This window comes from Eucalyptus grandis, chromosome 9 (genome assembly GCF_016545825.1).
Source record: "Eucalyptus grandis isolate ANBG69807.140 chromosome 9, ASM1654582v1, whole genome shotgun sequence".
NCBI lineage: Eukaryota > Viridiplantae > Streptophyta > Magnoliopsida > Myrtales > Myrtaceae > Eucalyptus > Eucalyptus grandis.
This window is the reverse complement of record NC_052620.1, coordinates 2,929,613-2,944,777: the sequence shown is the minus strand read 5'-3', so window position 1 is coordinate 2,944,777 and position 15,165 is coordinate 2,929,613. Positions and strand designations below refer to the sequence as shown.

The 15,165-nt window shown below is 39.8% G+C and overlaps 1 pseudogene; it reads right to left on the bottom strand.

Moving 5' to 3' along the window:
• Nucleotides 1-10,748: 10,748 nt before the first annotated feature.
• Nucleotides 10,749-13,873, bottom strand: LOC120286182 (annotated as a pseudogene).
• Nucleotides 13,874-15,165: the final 1,292 nt, after the last annotated feature.

The following is a 15,165-nucleotide window of genomic DNA, read 5'->3' as shown; positions in this document are numbered from 1 at the left end:
CATGACTTGCTTACCTCCACTTGATGATGGTTGTAAGAATCATTGTAGTGAACAGCTTTCCTAAAATCGGGCCATGATTTGAACCAATTAGAGAGGTACAAGATATTGTAAGCAGAATAGGAAGTGCAAGATTAGTTGCTTTAAACTGCGGAGACAAGGAAGCAAACAACGTGAACAAGGCAAAGCAGAGATCAAGATAATAAAGACATAGAAAGCTAGATAATCCTCCATTGATCAATCATGGGCCACGGTTTGTTGCAGAGGCATTGGGTCCCGATAATCCTCCATTGAAGGTGTCTTTAGACATAGTAGATGAGTTGGTGGTGGCTTGTTTGTCTTCGTCCTTTCTTGCCGTTTCTACTAGTTAAAGTTATTTCTCAAGTCTTGGCAACTCTTCCCTCAAGTGAACAGTTCTCTTAATGCTATTCTTCCTACTTGGATTAGTCGTGATGTCATTCCACTTCGGGCATTTCGTTGCAAGTTCATCACTATAGATATGAGAATGATCCAACTCCCTTCCCTGTATTCTTCCCGCTCACATTTCTCCTCCATTATTTGGAGCAATATATGCTACTTGATCACTTATGCGCAATGAAAAAAGATCTACTTTGGTTGATCAAATTGTACTTAGGTCTTTTGTCTTCATCCTTTGATTTGGTATTTGAAAAGCATTAGTAAATTTTAGATTTTGCACATCAGATTTAAGTAAAGTTACAAGCTATGGATGAATGTTCAGTTATGAGTCTCGGCACATTGGGTGAATACCTTGTGTTAGCAATTTTTTTGTAGGCCGTCAAAACGGCTCCCTAGGATCGACATAACTAGAAACTCGAACATTCTAAAGGAGAAGATGAAGATTTGTGTGCTTGATTTTGAATTCATAGTTCTTGGAGCAAAATGACGGCAATCCAAGCCTTTAACGCTGAGGATTTTCTCCTCTATGACCCTCGGTTCCTGGCTCGATGAGACCGCCACTCACAGCTTGCCTTATGTGAGGTGAGAGAGAGTTTTTGGAAGAATGAGAGCTAGAGGAGGGACCTTAGCGCTATTTATAGAGTTTTAGACATGCCCTCTCATCACGGGCCGGGCCTAACTCGGCCCACACAATACCAAGCCCATATTCAACCATTAAGAGAACCTTATGCCTTACCTTACTAGGCCAATCCCGTAAAACGATAATTACAATCTCAATTAACGTAGCCCACATAAGGAAAACTTTTACATTCTCCCACTTTTGCTATATTAATTGAGACTGTACTTTATTGTGCACCTTTATGTTGATCTAGTGGCAATTCTTAATAGCCAATCTTACCCCATAAAGTCTCCAATATCGAATCATGCCGGTAACTGCATGTATTCATACAGAGCTTTCCATGGTTATAAATGCTTTCAACTTTATTGATATGGATTCAATATGATTGTGTGACAAACGGATAACACCTCATAAAAAGTAATACCTTATGTGTTATCTCCCTTGTCGGCTACTATTCTCTTACCTTAAGTGTCACTGGAAAATCGGATGTGCCACTAGAGAATATCCTTATGGTTCTAATAAACCAACATATGTCTTATCTTTATGGTCAATATTTCTTTATATATAATCAAGACATATGTTCAAGGCTGATAACCAGATGCCCCCAGTCTTCACTCAAGGCTTACATAATACCTTGAGATTTTCATTACATATAATCAATTCAATATGGTGACCACACATTCATGAACATTTTATTGAATGTGCAACATATATAAGTTTTATTAGAGCAAAATCAAAATAGCTCCCACTAAACAACAGCATCTAATGATGCTCCTTAGCCCATGTTCATGACACATCGTTCAAGTACACAAGGGTGAAAATCTTTAATTAGTGGGTCTACAATCACATCATCTGTGGAAATATGTTCTATTATAGTATCACCGTTCTATATCGTTTCGTTATGGTCAAAAACCTGACCGTCATATATCTAGACCCCTCGAGACCCAAAGAGTTATTGTTTCGATACAACCGTATGGGTCTATTCATAATATCAAACATAGCCAACTCCCTAATGAGGTTTTGAAGTCAAATATCTTGAGTAGCAGCTAAAAGGCATGCTATAAACTCCATTTATATGGTAAAGGATAACATAAATTTATGTTTAACACTTGTCATAATACCTCACCTTCTGCTAATACAAAGATATATTATGTTATCAACTTCTTGTTATCCTTATAGCTAGTAAAATCTACATTCGAATATCCTACCAGCCCTAGATCCTGAACATATTTGTCAGTATATAGTTTTCTTGTCCTTTTTAGGATCTCAAAACCTCATTGATAGCAATCCAGTGATCATGTCCTAGACTTAACCGATATCTGCCCAAAAAATCTTGTCACAAAAGTAATATGTAGTCTAATGTGGACTTAAGCCTATATGACACTTCTAAGTTCACTAGCATAGAGTGTATCATTCATTTGGATTTTAATAAAATTTGAACAAGGACAATGCCAGATATTCAGTCTATCAGTCTTAACAACAACAGTAACTCATGGCTTATTGAATATTTTCAAAATACAACCAACATATGTAATCTGAGATAAATCTAACATACGTCAAGAACGATCTCTATAGATCTCAATGCCAAGGAAAAAAGGTACTTGACCAGGATCTTTCAAGTCAAAATTCCTCGACAATATCTATTTTATCTTATGCAGTAATCCAATATTGCTAGCGCAAGAAAGTTATCACTTACATGGAATATGAGAAAACTAAATTTTCTCTCACTGACCTTGTAGTATATACACTGATCTACTTTATTTTCAGCAAAACTAAATGAAGTGATAATGCTATAAAACTTCAAGCATCGTCTGATCTACAAACTTTCTTAAGGCCATAAATAAGGGTTTTTAGTTTATATACAAACTTATCCGAATCATCCGTTGCAAAACCTTTGGGTTATACCACATAGACTTCTTTACCAAGGTATTCATTGAGAAACATAGTTAGAATCATCTATCTAATGTAACTCTATATAAAATTGAGCTAGTAATACCATATTCACTCTGAAATAATCTTTAGAAAAGACTAAACTTCTCTCTAAGTGAAACCTTATACTAGTAATTTGAGTTTAAACTTCTCATTGTTTCCCTTGAAATTTCTCTTAGTCTCATACACTCATTTGCAACGAATGAGCTTGTGACCCTCAACCAATTCCATAGGCTCCCAAACACTATCACATTTTATAAATTGCATCTCATCTTTTCATTATGTCTAACCACATATCAGACTGAGGACAAGAAACAACATTTACATATACAAGTTACTAGATCGATCACGTAGCAGATATCGTAATCATGCTCTTACAAATAGACTATATAATATAGTGGTATAACTGAACATCTTTCTGTAATAGATCTCTTGAGTGGAGCTACTATAATTTTATCTTGCACTTAAGAGACTTGAGAAACTTCATTAGAAATCGTATCAATAACAATATCCTGAACCTCACAAGCTTAATATGTGGTGTAAAAGACTCCACAATTGTCTGTATAGGAAAAGACAAAGACACAATGGTCCCCACCATACAATTACCTTAATAGTCTAAGAGCAACTATTCTCTGCATTTTCATTGAACTCTAGAGACTTCCTATCTTTGATTCCATAACTCTTGCACCTCCATTGGGATTTGAAAACTTGATATCCCTTCAAATGATCTAGGTAAGATACCGAGTGGTTCTAGATTCCAACTTATTTAATGTTGGATTATATAACCAAACTTCTATAAGATGCTCCAAATCTTAAGATGATTCGAGTCAAGTTTACGTCCAATCCACAACTCAAAAGGGAGTTAATGGAACACATTTTGTAGTAATACGGTTTAATGCATAATTGACTTTTCGCCCCATAGAAAACTTGATAAGTTAGTCCTAGTCATCATACTCACTATCATGTCCATCATAGTGCAATTACGCCTTTTGGCCACACCAATTTGTTCCAAGATTTTCGGATATAGTAAACTAAGTTACCATCCCAGAATCTTTCTAAATATTTGACAAATGGCTCTTTAAGCTATCCAGCATTGCCATATTTGTCAAAATACTCACCACTGTGGTCATATCTGACAATCTTTAAGACTTATCTCAACTGTTTCTTGGCTTTAATCCAAAAGAATTTGAATCTATCCAAAGATTCAAACTTTTCTTTAATCAAAAGGAAATAGTCATCAATATTTCTATACAACTTTACCATACATGGTCACCAATATCGGTGTGAATGACCTTTAATAATTCAGAACTTCAGACTGCAGTTTTCTTCCTTATCTTAATCATCTTGCTTTCACTATAGTCTACTCAAGTCTTTAGATAACATTTTAGAGTAGACAAAATGTCAACGTTATCAATCTGTCTACTCTTTCTCTATACATATGATCAAGACATCTATGCCGCAATGTTTAAGATTGTTCTTTATGTAAATATCTATTGGAAACAACATTTCCAACTATAAAAACGAGGTGCATATCCTTGGGAAGTGAACATAATTGGTATAATTCATTTGACCCATTATAGCATCCAACTTCATTTGACTTATAAAACATTGAAATAACATTGTTCTTTATCTCAAAAGAATGGCCATACACTTCTAGACATGATACGAAACTAGGTTCCGTCTAAAGGAAGGTACATTAAAGTGTTTTTCAACGTCAAATGTTAACTAGTATCCATAGTCAAAACAACATCTCCCACTAAAACGACATTAAATGTGGTTTTTCATGATGAGTTATGATTCATTTTGATCTGGATTCCTTAGATTTATGAATCTCTTTATGGTAAACAACATAATTTGTTGCACCGCTATTTAGCCAGCAAAAACTAGATGAGGCTTTTGATAGGAATTGAATTCATAAATGAATGTTAATGAATTATTAACTCTTAACTCATGCTTGGACAATCAAGCTTTATATCATTACAATATCTTTATGTATCATTTCTTTCTACAATAGTAGTAAATGACACCACTTCTTTTAAAATGTATTATCTTGAGATCAGATTGTCAAAATAACCGGCAGTTTTATGAATTCCCTTATGAGTATGATTCCGGACTTTAAATCTACCATCATTAGGACGTAATCTTTAACCACATTAGAACCATCACACCTTATGTTGAAGAGTTCTTGCATTTATACCAATATCGGTAATAGACAAGACACAATTTCAAGTCACTAGGGCTTCTATCATCCTTTTAGTAATGTAGTCAGCTGGTAACCATTTTCAAATATTCCTAAATGGAATCCTTTATGGATGATGGACAAATTCAATTGCCCTTTTCCAAGCAGCAATGAATACATTCTAATTCCATATAACTAACAGTGAGATTCTCAGTTTATTCAAAGCAATAGTAATATGAACATTTACCAGCATCCATCCCTAACAAAAAATCCTCTTCACTACTTAAAATTTGACCAATAGGGATCTTAATCACAATGGAGTTGTCATTACATATAATGTAACTTAATAACAAGAAGCATATATAATTGGCACCATGTGAGTATTGTGTAACTTGAAAACCTTATAAGTACACATCCTGAGAGTTACACACATCATTATATAAACACCTTTGGGCAGAATACATAACATACAATTGCATACTCTCCACATGACAGCGGTCATGAGAATATATTCTGACCTTTCGCAAATTCACCACCTTTGGGTGTATGAACCACTAGGGTCAGTCACTCCACAACCATATATTGTGCATGCATTCCTCCATGAACTAACACATAATTACCTCCTTTGGGAGTATAAACATGCATCAGAACAGGAGACATCCTATTACGATATGAGACCGATGTTTTTCAAATCCAATCAAGTGTGCCACTTTGGCGGTCATAACCAAACTGAATCATTGAAATTCTCTCATATTAGAGATATAACTTTATAACTCACATTCACCTTTCAAATGTGATTTTAGACTTGATGACAAAGGCTGTTTGTCACTAAAATCACAAGTCATGCTAATTGCATTGCTCCATTCAGTAATACATGCTGAACATTATACATGTTATCAATGAATTAATGCTCTATACAATCTTTATGTGATGATATATATGTGAGCTCACAACGCACTTCCAAAACCATAGAGAAATACATGGCTCATTTTCAAAAATGACCCAAAAATCACGTACCTTAGGGTTTCACATGCATTTTCACATCCTTAAAGGCATCAAACAATGCAAATAAATACACCACAAGATAGAAAATTCACATATGAGCACGTGCACATCAATCACGCACCAAACACACGTCACACGCACCCTCACGCGTAGCTACAGTGTGTGGCGCTTGAGCGGCACAAGCTGTCGTCTTGAAACCGGTTCGATCAGTCAACGGGTCGAACCGATCAACGGCCCAACCAGTCAACGGTCAACCGGGTTGGGTCAACTGGTCAACTCAAGTCGGGTCAACTCGATCAACTTGGGCCAGGTCGACCCGGTCAACATCAGGTCGGGTCCGTGGTGATGTCATCGGTGACGTCACATGCCATGTGGCGATGGCATGTAAGGCGACTTACGTGACGTCGTCATGGACACCTGTCCATGGCGGTGGTGAAGTTGGCAGGATGACATCACAAATGACATCATCACCGCTAAAGCAATCCACGCATGAGGCCGCGTGGCAGTCCAAGCGTCGACACACATGAGCGCGCGTGAGGCCACGCGGCGGCGCGTGTCGCCAACTCCCAGCACCGCCTGGGCGCGTGGTGGCATGTGAGGCCGTTTCCGGTGTTGTCTAGAGATGTTCCACCCACCAAAATGCTCGTATGGAAGAGTAGAAGCCATTTATACAATCAAAATTCACTTTTACCAGATCAAAATTCATGAAAAGTAAGCAAAACATTCCGAGCTTGAGTCAAGTCCAAAATGGGTATAGACAGCAGGTTTGGCCTCCGTCGGAGACATGCTACCCATGAAAACACTCGGCTCGACAAAATGAATCCGAATATACAGTCAAAATCAAGTTTCAATGGATAAATTCTTCAAAACAGGGCAAATTCCCTATGTTCGAGTTCTAGTTTATGCCTGCTCTAATACCAAATGTAGGCCGTCAGAATGGCTCCCCAAGATCGACATAGCTAGAAACTCGAACATTCTAAAGGAAAAGGCGAAGATTTGCGTACTTGATTTTGAATTCATAGTTCTTGGAGCAAAACAATGGCAATCCAAGCCTTTAACGCTGAAGATCTTCTCCTCTATGACCCTCGGTTCCTAGCTCGATGAGACCGTCACTCACAGCTTGCCTTATGTGAGGTGAGAGAGAGTTTTTGGAAGAATGAGGGTTATAGGAGGGACCTTAGTGTTGTTTATAGAGTTTTGGATGGACCCTCTCATCATGGCCGGGCTCAACTCGGCCCACACAATACCAGGCCTATATTCGACCATTAAGAAAACCTTATACCTTACCTTATTAGACCAACCCCGTAAAACGGTAATTACAATCTCAATTATTGTAGTCCACATAAGGAAAACTCTTACATTTTTTACTTTTGACGGTATAGATGATATCTCAATTTTACTTTTGGCAGATTAGATTCATTGACAACACAAATCCGTCTTAGAATTGACCATCATAGTGCGCACCTTGGTCCTAAGCTCTCTTCTACCCTATTATTGTGAAATCAAAGATGCCTGCATGTATTTTGCTTTGTGATCTCTCCTTTATGCAGATTAGAAGAATATATAGTAATTCATTGTTACTTCCTGTCCTACAAAGTGGTGGCAATCCTGAAACCAGAAATGGCTTATTGGAAGTACATAAGGCCTTTCATGAAATGGGATTGGAATTTGCAAAATAGGTTTTGGTCCCAAGTTTTTCCCCCTGCCTATAGAAGTTTCACCGACAAGTCGTTGAGTTTCATGTTCTCTTTAAAGATACTAACTAGAGCAGAGTTGAACAAGAACACAAACTTTGATGAAAAGATGATTAGTGAGGGAACCCAATCCAAAAAATAGTGTGTGCTTTTGGGGGGAGGGGGGAGAGAGAGACCATGGACAGAGTGTAAATGTCATAATAAAAGCCATTGACATATTATAACAGTCACTAAATACTAGATTTGGCTTGCATACCATTCAAAGCAAATTTTAGTAAACTCAAGTTCCATTTGAAAAGCTAATGCAGCGAGTTGAACATCACGAGCTTGAATAATGTGGTTCAAACAAGTCCAGCTGTTTGGTCTCTTCTTATATGCCTTTGCTACTGACCTAAGATTCATTGCAGTTCGTTCTCTTTTTAAAAATTCTTCTGTGGTGCTCACTGGCTTTACTTCATTAGAGTTGCGATGCATGAGATGTTTCCTAGGGATTTCTTCTTAATGAGCTCATTTCAGCTTTTTGTTTGCAGATCCAAGCTTTTTTGAGCAGTTTGGTTGGGGGAATTTTGCTTGTTTTGTCCATACAGTATGTTAATTCATTATTAGGTTGCATGAGTTTTTCTTGGCCTCCAAGTCTTCATTCATCGTCTTTAGATGCCATGACAAGGCTCAAGTCATATGGGTAAATTCTCATCTTGTTCGGTCGAGGTGTTGTTATGGCAACTTCTGTTGCCCTTGTGGAAGAGCTGCTTTTCAGATCATGGTTAACTGAAGACATTGCTGCTGATCTTGGATATCACCCGGGAATTATTTTGTCAGGGCTTGCATTCTACCTGTTCCAGAGGTACATTGCTTTAATTAAGTCACGTTCCTTCCAACTTTTTGACTCCTTGTTGTCCTTGGATTTTCTCCTTCAGCTTTCTGTTCTTCATTTGTTGTGGGAAAATGTCTATTGGGGCCAGGAACAGCATGTTACTCAAAATATGACAAGTAAATCAGCACTCGGAAATCAGGTTGTATCTTGGTGACCACCCTTTTCTATTTTAAAGTAATCATGCAACAATGCTAACCTGTTCATACTGAAATCTTGGTTCTAGATTGAACATGCTTGCAAATTTTTTGTTTTTTTATTGAGAGATGTTTACATAATAAACATTCTGACGATGCAGGCAAACTTATGACTTGCCAAACTTGCCTTCTTGAAAGGCTTAGATCTGTTAGTGTCATGTCACATTCTTTAGCAGCTACAATGAGGACAACGTTCTTTCTTCTTAGCTTGATCTTTCATCCTTTCTCTTTTAGGTTAAAGCGTACGTTTCGAACCTCGGTTCATGTTTCCGTCATGCACTTGATCAATTTGCTTGACATGATCTTCCCTTTGAGTCAACATCAAAGATACTTGACTTATCCTCTGCATTTTAGGTCTCCATGGGCAGTACCTGGGCTGTGGCTCTTATCACTAAGCTTGGCCAGGCTTCAACAAATCAGTGAAGGTAGCCTTTGTGTTCCAATTGGGCTCCGCGCAGGGATATTAGTCTCAAGTTACACTCTCCAGTCAGGTGGCTTTTTGATCTACAACCCCAACTTCCCCCTTTGGATAACGGGGACTCATCCTTTCCAACCATTCGGTAGGATAGGGGGCCTTACATTCTCTTTGGTGCTGGCAATTATGTTCTACCCAAGAGAAGCCGTCATGAAAAAGGAACTTACAAGACCCATACGGAAGTAGCTACATGACTAGTGGATTGATGCACGATTTGGAGGGTATGGAACTCTCTGCATTCTATTTCTGGGTAGGCGCATCGGTGATGGGAGATGGTTTTAGCCTCCGCCGGTTTTTTTCTTCTTTTACTCATGAAGGTGTAGATAGAAATAGAATGCCTCAAAAATAGAAGGCAATTTTGACAGAGCGTGTTGCGTGGATGCGTGTATAAATAACGGAATCAACATTAAATTGTACAGTACAAGCTCTCTCCACCTCCTGTTCTTTTGTATTGATTGTCCTCTCTCCATAGGTCAGATGTGTACAGCTGACTGGAACAAAGTCAATTAGGGTATACAAGTTTTCCTTGTGATTTATTTTAAAAGACTTATTTTGCCTTGGCAATTTTTTTTTTTTGGATAGTCTTGTGCTATATCCAAGGGACTACTACCATCGCTGATCCGAGTAACACGTAGATGCACATTGCTAGCTTAAAAGCGAAGGAAAATGGTTGAACGTGAACTTACAAGTGGAAGACGACAGGTAATTTGAGGGGACACTGGGAAAAAGAAGAAGGAAATTTCATTGAATTGACTTTTTGAAGAACCTAACCCAACATACATTCACAGTAAAAAGAAGCAAAAGAAAGATTGACGAAAGTAGTTGCAAAAAGAAAAGCAAAAGAAAGGGCTCTCTTCCAATCCAATGCAATGGCAATTATTCCTCAACTCTCGAGAGAATTTGGAGCTGTCTGCCTCCTGAGATCTGCCCTTTAGTTCACCTCTAACTCACTCAATGGCAAGGGGAACCGACTCAGCCTGTCAAGACAAAGGAGCAGTGTGTGAATATCCGAACAAGGAGTCAAAATATGCGTGCAGATTATCACGCTCATGATATGATGAGAAGCTGAGTCTCTTATCAATTTCCAATTCTTGAGGGCATAGAACATTTCCAGGTAGCGGCAGCTCTCAAGACAGTCTAGATTCGAGATGTGCTTCCAGAAGCTGTACACCACCGTCAAGTTGAGCAGCCTCTCAGAGTAAATTTTCCATGTATACCTGCCAAAAGCAAAGCACCACATGTTACCCACTTATTTCTTGAACAAGTTGAAATGTGCTCTTTTTCCCTATCAAAGATTGAACCTAACAAGAATCCCGATCCTTACTTCTCCTCGACTCTCTGCATCGCCCCCTGTGAGATCTTGTCCTAGTGGCTCGGGTCCACCTTGCACTTCTCGAAGAAGTCCGCGAGGATCTCCGCTGCCTGATCCCCCTAATAAGGATCAATGTGGAATCCAGACTTGCCGTGCACAATGATCTCAGCAGGACTGCAAGTTGCAAAGGTCGGCAATGCACATGTCATGGCCTCCACCACGGTCAGTCCAAAAGCCTCATAGAGAGCGGGCTGCACAAATGCTCCCCTTATGTCACAGATGTACCAGTAAAGCTCTCCGTTCCTCACCCGATTCATCTGGGAGGAGATCCACTGAACCGGCCGTTCAAATTGTACGTCTCAATCAGCCCGTACATCTTTTTCATCCCGGCTTGCTCTTCCAAGTCCTTAGATTCCTTCCTCCGGTCACCACCGACCACAACCAAGTTGACCAGCACTCTCAGGCGGGTGTTCTTTCCGTACCACTCGACCAGCCCAGTCAAGTTCTTGACACGGTCCAGTCTTGCCATGGTGAACAAGATTGGCTTGTTCCGATCCTTCAATACGCATATGTTTTGACATTAACCAACACATCCATGTCAGCTTTTGTTTGAGCTTGAACATTATCATTCAAAACACAGGATGCTAATGTAGGTCCAAGTCCAGTATGGGAGGGGAAAAAAACTCCAAAAACTCATAGGTGTTCCTTGTTCTCCACATCGCTGAACAGAAGTTCTTCGATCTCAGCATGGAAAGATTTCAACCTCCGCTTCTCCACGTGTAGGAGAAATAAATGCTCATATCAGCTCCTGGTGACATGATGTTGAATTGGGATCGAAAACATCAATGCCATGGACGACTCAGTACAGTCCAGGAAGTGTAAAAGCGGTGTGACTCTCATATTGCCCAACCGTATCCTTGCTGAAACCATATAATTATATGAGCAGTTTAGCACATTGCGGTGGATGGAGGAGCATTTTAGCATGAATCCACATCTAAAAGAAAGATCAGTTACCTCTCGGCAATCTCCTAGAAGGTGCTAGTGATTATAAAGTCGGTGTGGTTCATGGCTATGAGATCTGCTGTAAACTAGCAAGAGAAACGATATTTTTCCTCGAACTTTTTCCAGTAGATGTCAGATTCCGGGTATTTGCTCTTCTCAAGGGCATGAGCTATCATGCATTGCATAATAAATCAGAAGAAACTAATATTTAGCATTTGGTCTTTGATTAATCATAGTGCCGCTATAGAGAGTAAAACTAGGAAAGGACAAACCTGCGTAACGCCCAACTTATGGGCCAGCAAAGAAGCAACAATGTCACCATCACTGTAATTGCTAATGATCAAATCGGGCTTGCCTTGTAGTTCTCCAGCAATTTCATTGGCGACATCCTAATGAGAGAAGATAAGGTTAGTCTTTATATGACGAAAGATTGGAATGTCAACAAGAAATCCTTGCAAAGTATAATATTATGAGCTAATATACCTCGGTGTATGTTTCCAAGCAAGGCCACACTTCAAATCGTGAAATCCACTTTCGCACCATCCCTTTCTCCGTTCTAAAGGGAACTCGAAGAATGTGGAAGTATTATGCTCCAAAAACCTTTTCAAGATGCTGGTTGCACGTGGTGGTTCCTACTGCATCAGGAAGAAGACGAGTGACCTGCAGCCAAAAGGGGCAGGACACAAAACAAACATAACAAGTTAGTTGAATTGGCCAGCAAAAAACTATTCTAATATCAGTAAAAAAGCAAGAACCTACGATGAGGATCCGAGGAGTAATATCCAGCCCTTATTGTTTGATACGTTGAAGCACCTCACTCTCCAATGCACGAACTTGGTGCAAGATGTACACAACCTACAAAATGTGAACAACGCATGATGATGGAATTGCATGTAGAAATACTGGCAAGAGATGCTACATCAAGATTTGAGACGATTAATGACCTGGCCACCGGTATTAGGATATCCGAGGACATCGTCTTGGGCAAAGTAACCGTGAGGCGACATGATAACAATGTTAAAGACCATGGGGATTCTTCCCAAAAAATTCTCAAGGGTGCATGGATCGGGAGCCTCAAGTAGATCCAGAAGAAGCCGATTAATTTCAAGCACACACTCGGCAGTGTCGCCCCAGCCCCTCTCTAGCCCAAATTCCTGAAACTTGTGCTCAAACTGTGAGTAAGGTGTGTCGGGTTTGAGGGCAAAGAGGTACTCCTCTGCCTTCCTCAGGACATGTTGGAGCGAGAAGACATTTTGAATTCTTGTGTTGACCATCATGTTATGCATCACAGATCAGCATAAATGAGTCTCAAGTAATTGTTTGTGAAAAAAAAAGGATTCAGTCCATGCATCTAAAATATGAGCAACTCTGAACTGTCCTTCCAACAGTTATGAAGTTATGTGAACGTCGCAATGTTTCCTTTGAGTTGTCATTTACACAATCTTGTTAATACAATTGAGTGATACACGCGGCACATAGGAAGTAGATCCGAGAGAGTGAGATGAGTGTTATCTGCCCATGGGCTTACCTTTCCTTTGTAGCAATGAACTTGAAGGAACTCAAGCAGAGGGTGCAAGCTCTCCTTGTCATGGAAGAGCTTTGCCAAAAGGTGGCAGTTGAGGAACTCCACTCCATTTCCAATGGACTTCGAAAGAGTTGGGCGGGGAAATTGGGCGGTGAATGGCTCAAAGTCCAATTCAAGCACAAAGTTTCCATTCAAACTGCAACAGAGTAAGCGACATTCATTTGCATATTATAGATCTCACGATGTAATGCCATGACTGCCAACAATCCACAAATTCGAGTAACCTACAGTCCTTCCGCCAAAAGCAAAGTATGCTAGCATCCATGTGGTGTTAAAAGCCAAAAATGGAAAAAGAAAGACTTACTTTCCATCGACAAGTTCTTCCTTGAAATGAAGGAACTTGGTCACTTGCAACTCCTCAACAACAAGAACGTGGATATTTACCCTAATGTACTCCCACACACCAGGCCTAGGACGCACAGCAAGGGCAATACATGGAGGCAAGACTATTGCTTCCTAAGGAACAAAAGCATATCGATAGAACAATAAGAGAGATCAAACGGAAAATGATATTTTTCATACACAATAATGCATACTAGAAGAGCTAATACCTGACTGCGTCTCGGAGTACACAGCCCAGGTATTGCCCATGGAGATCAAACGGAAAAAGATATTTTTCATACACATTCATTAATCGGAATCTTCTAAATTGTCATTTTGGAACTACTGCATCTCAGAGTAGTGATGGGAGGATGGTAATAATTCGAACAATATCGAATCAACGCAGCGGAATAAAATAATCTTCCCTCTTGTGTAAACCTAATAGGAATCGATATAGTAGAGTAAAATAAATACCAAGCACGTGAACACAAGACGATTTTTTACGTGAAAAACCTCCTTGATGTGAGGAGATAAAAAACCACGAGACCGAAGTCCACCTGAAAATCTTCACTATTAATAAAATTGTTCTTCTCTAGCAAATACTAGAGGTACATAGCAGCAAACACCTCAAGAACATAATTCTTGACAATACACATGAACTTCACAAGAGATCAAGGATAAATCTGACCAAAAACGCAGATTTTGATCAATCCACAAAAAACCTGATGTATGGAGCTTCAAACGAAAATCAAACCGTTCAGATTCGATTAAAATTGCGCCACGAACATGCTGACAAAATTTCAGCTCAATCGGACCACGAATCGACCTCCAACGCCAGCTTAGGCTTGCAACTCATTGTGTTTATTATATAGATAGTGAGAAACCCTATTTCCTCATATAACTTATTATATGAGCTCAAGCCCTTTTTGGGCTTGCAACTAATTGGGCTTCCTCCACATAGGAGTGAACCTAGCTAACAAGTAGGAGATTTCCATACACAGGCATTTCAAGTGACTAATTCGTAAATGAGCTCTCCATCTATTCCACCAGAAACCACTTCAATTTATCCTCAGCTCACGCTGTCTAGAACGACTAAGACAATGTTCACATTTACCAGAAATCTGACATAGGCAACTACAATAGCAAACAAGGAGAGCAACAACGAATGGAAATTTAGAACTAACCTTACCGTTGGCCACGTCAGCAGCGAAATTGCAGACAGCGTCGAGCGTGCTCTCAATCTACACCTTCAAGATCGGGTCAGCGCGAGCTCCGACTTCCTCAACCAATGGTGCCCGACCATGCAGCCCTCGTCCGAGTTCGCCATCGCACCCTTCTCCAGCTCCTTTATCGCCTTGAACGCGGCCTAAACTGGGGCTCCATCTCCTCCATGAACTCGTTTGTGAAGCCGATCCAGCTCATGTCCAGGAAAAGCCCTAGCTCCCAGTGCTGGTACAACCAGTTCACGTACCTCCTTCACAGCAAGCGGGAATCCTTCTCCAGCCCACGCCTCTCCTTCTTCTCCGCGACGTCGACCCCGCCCAGGTCCGCCGAGATTTCCC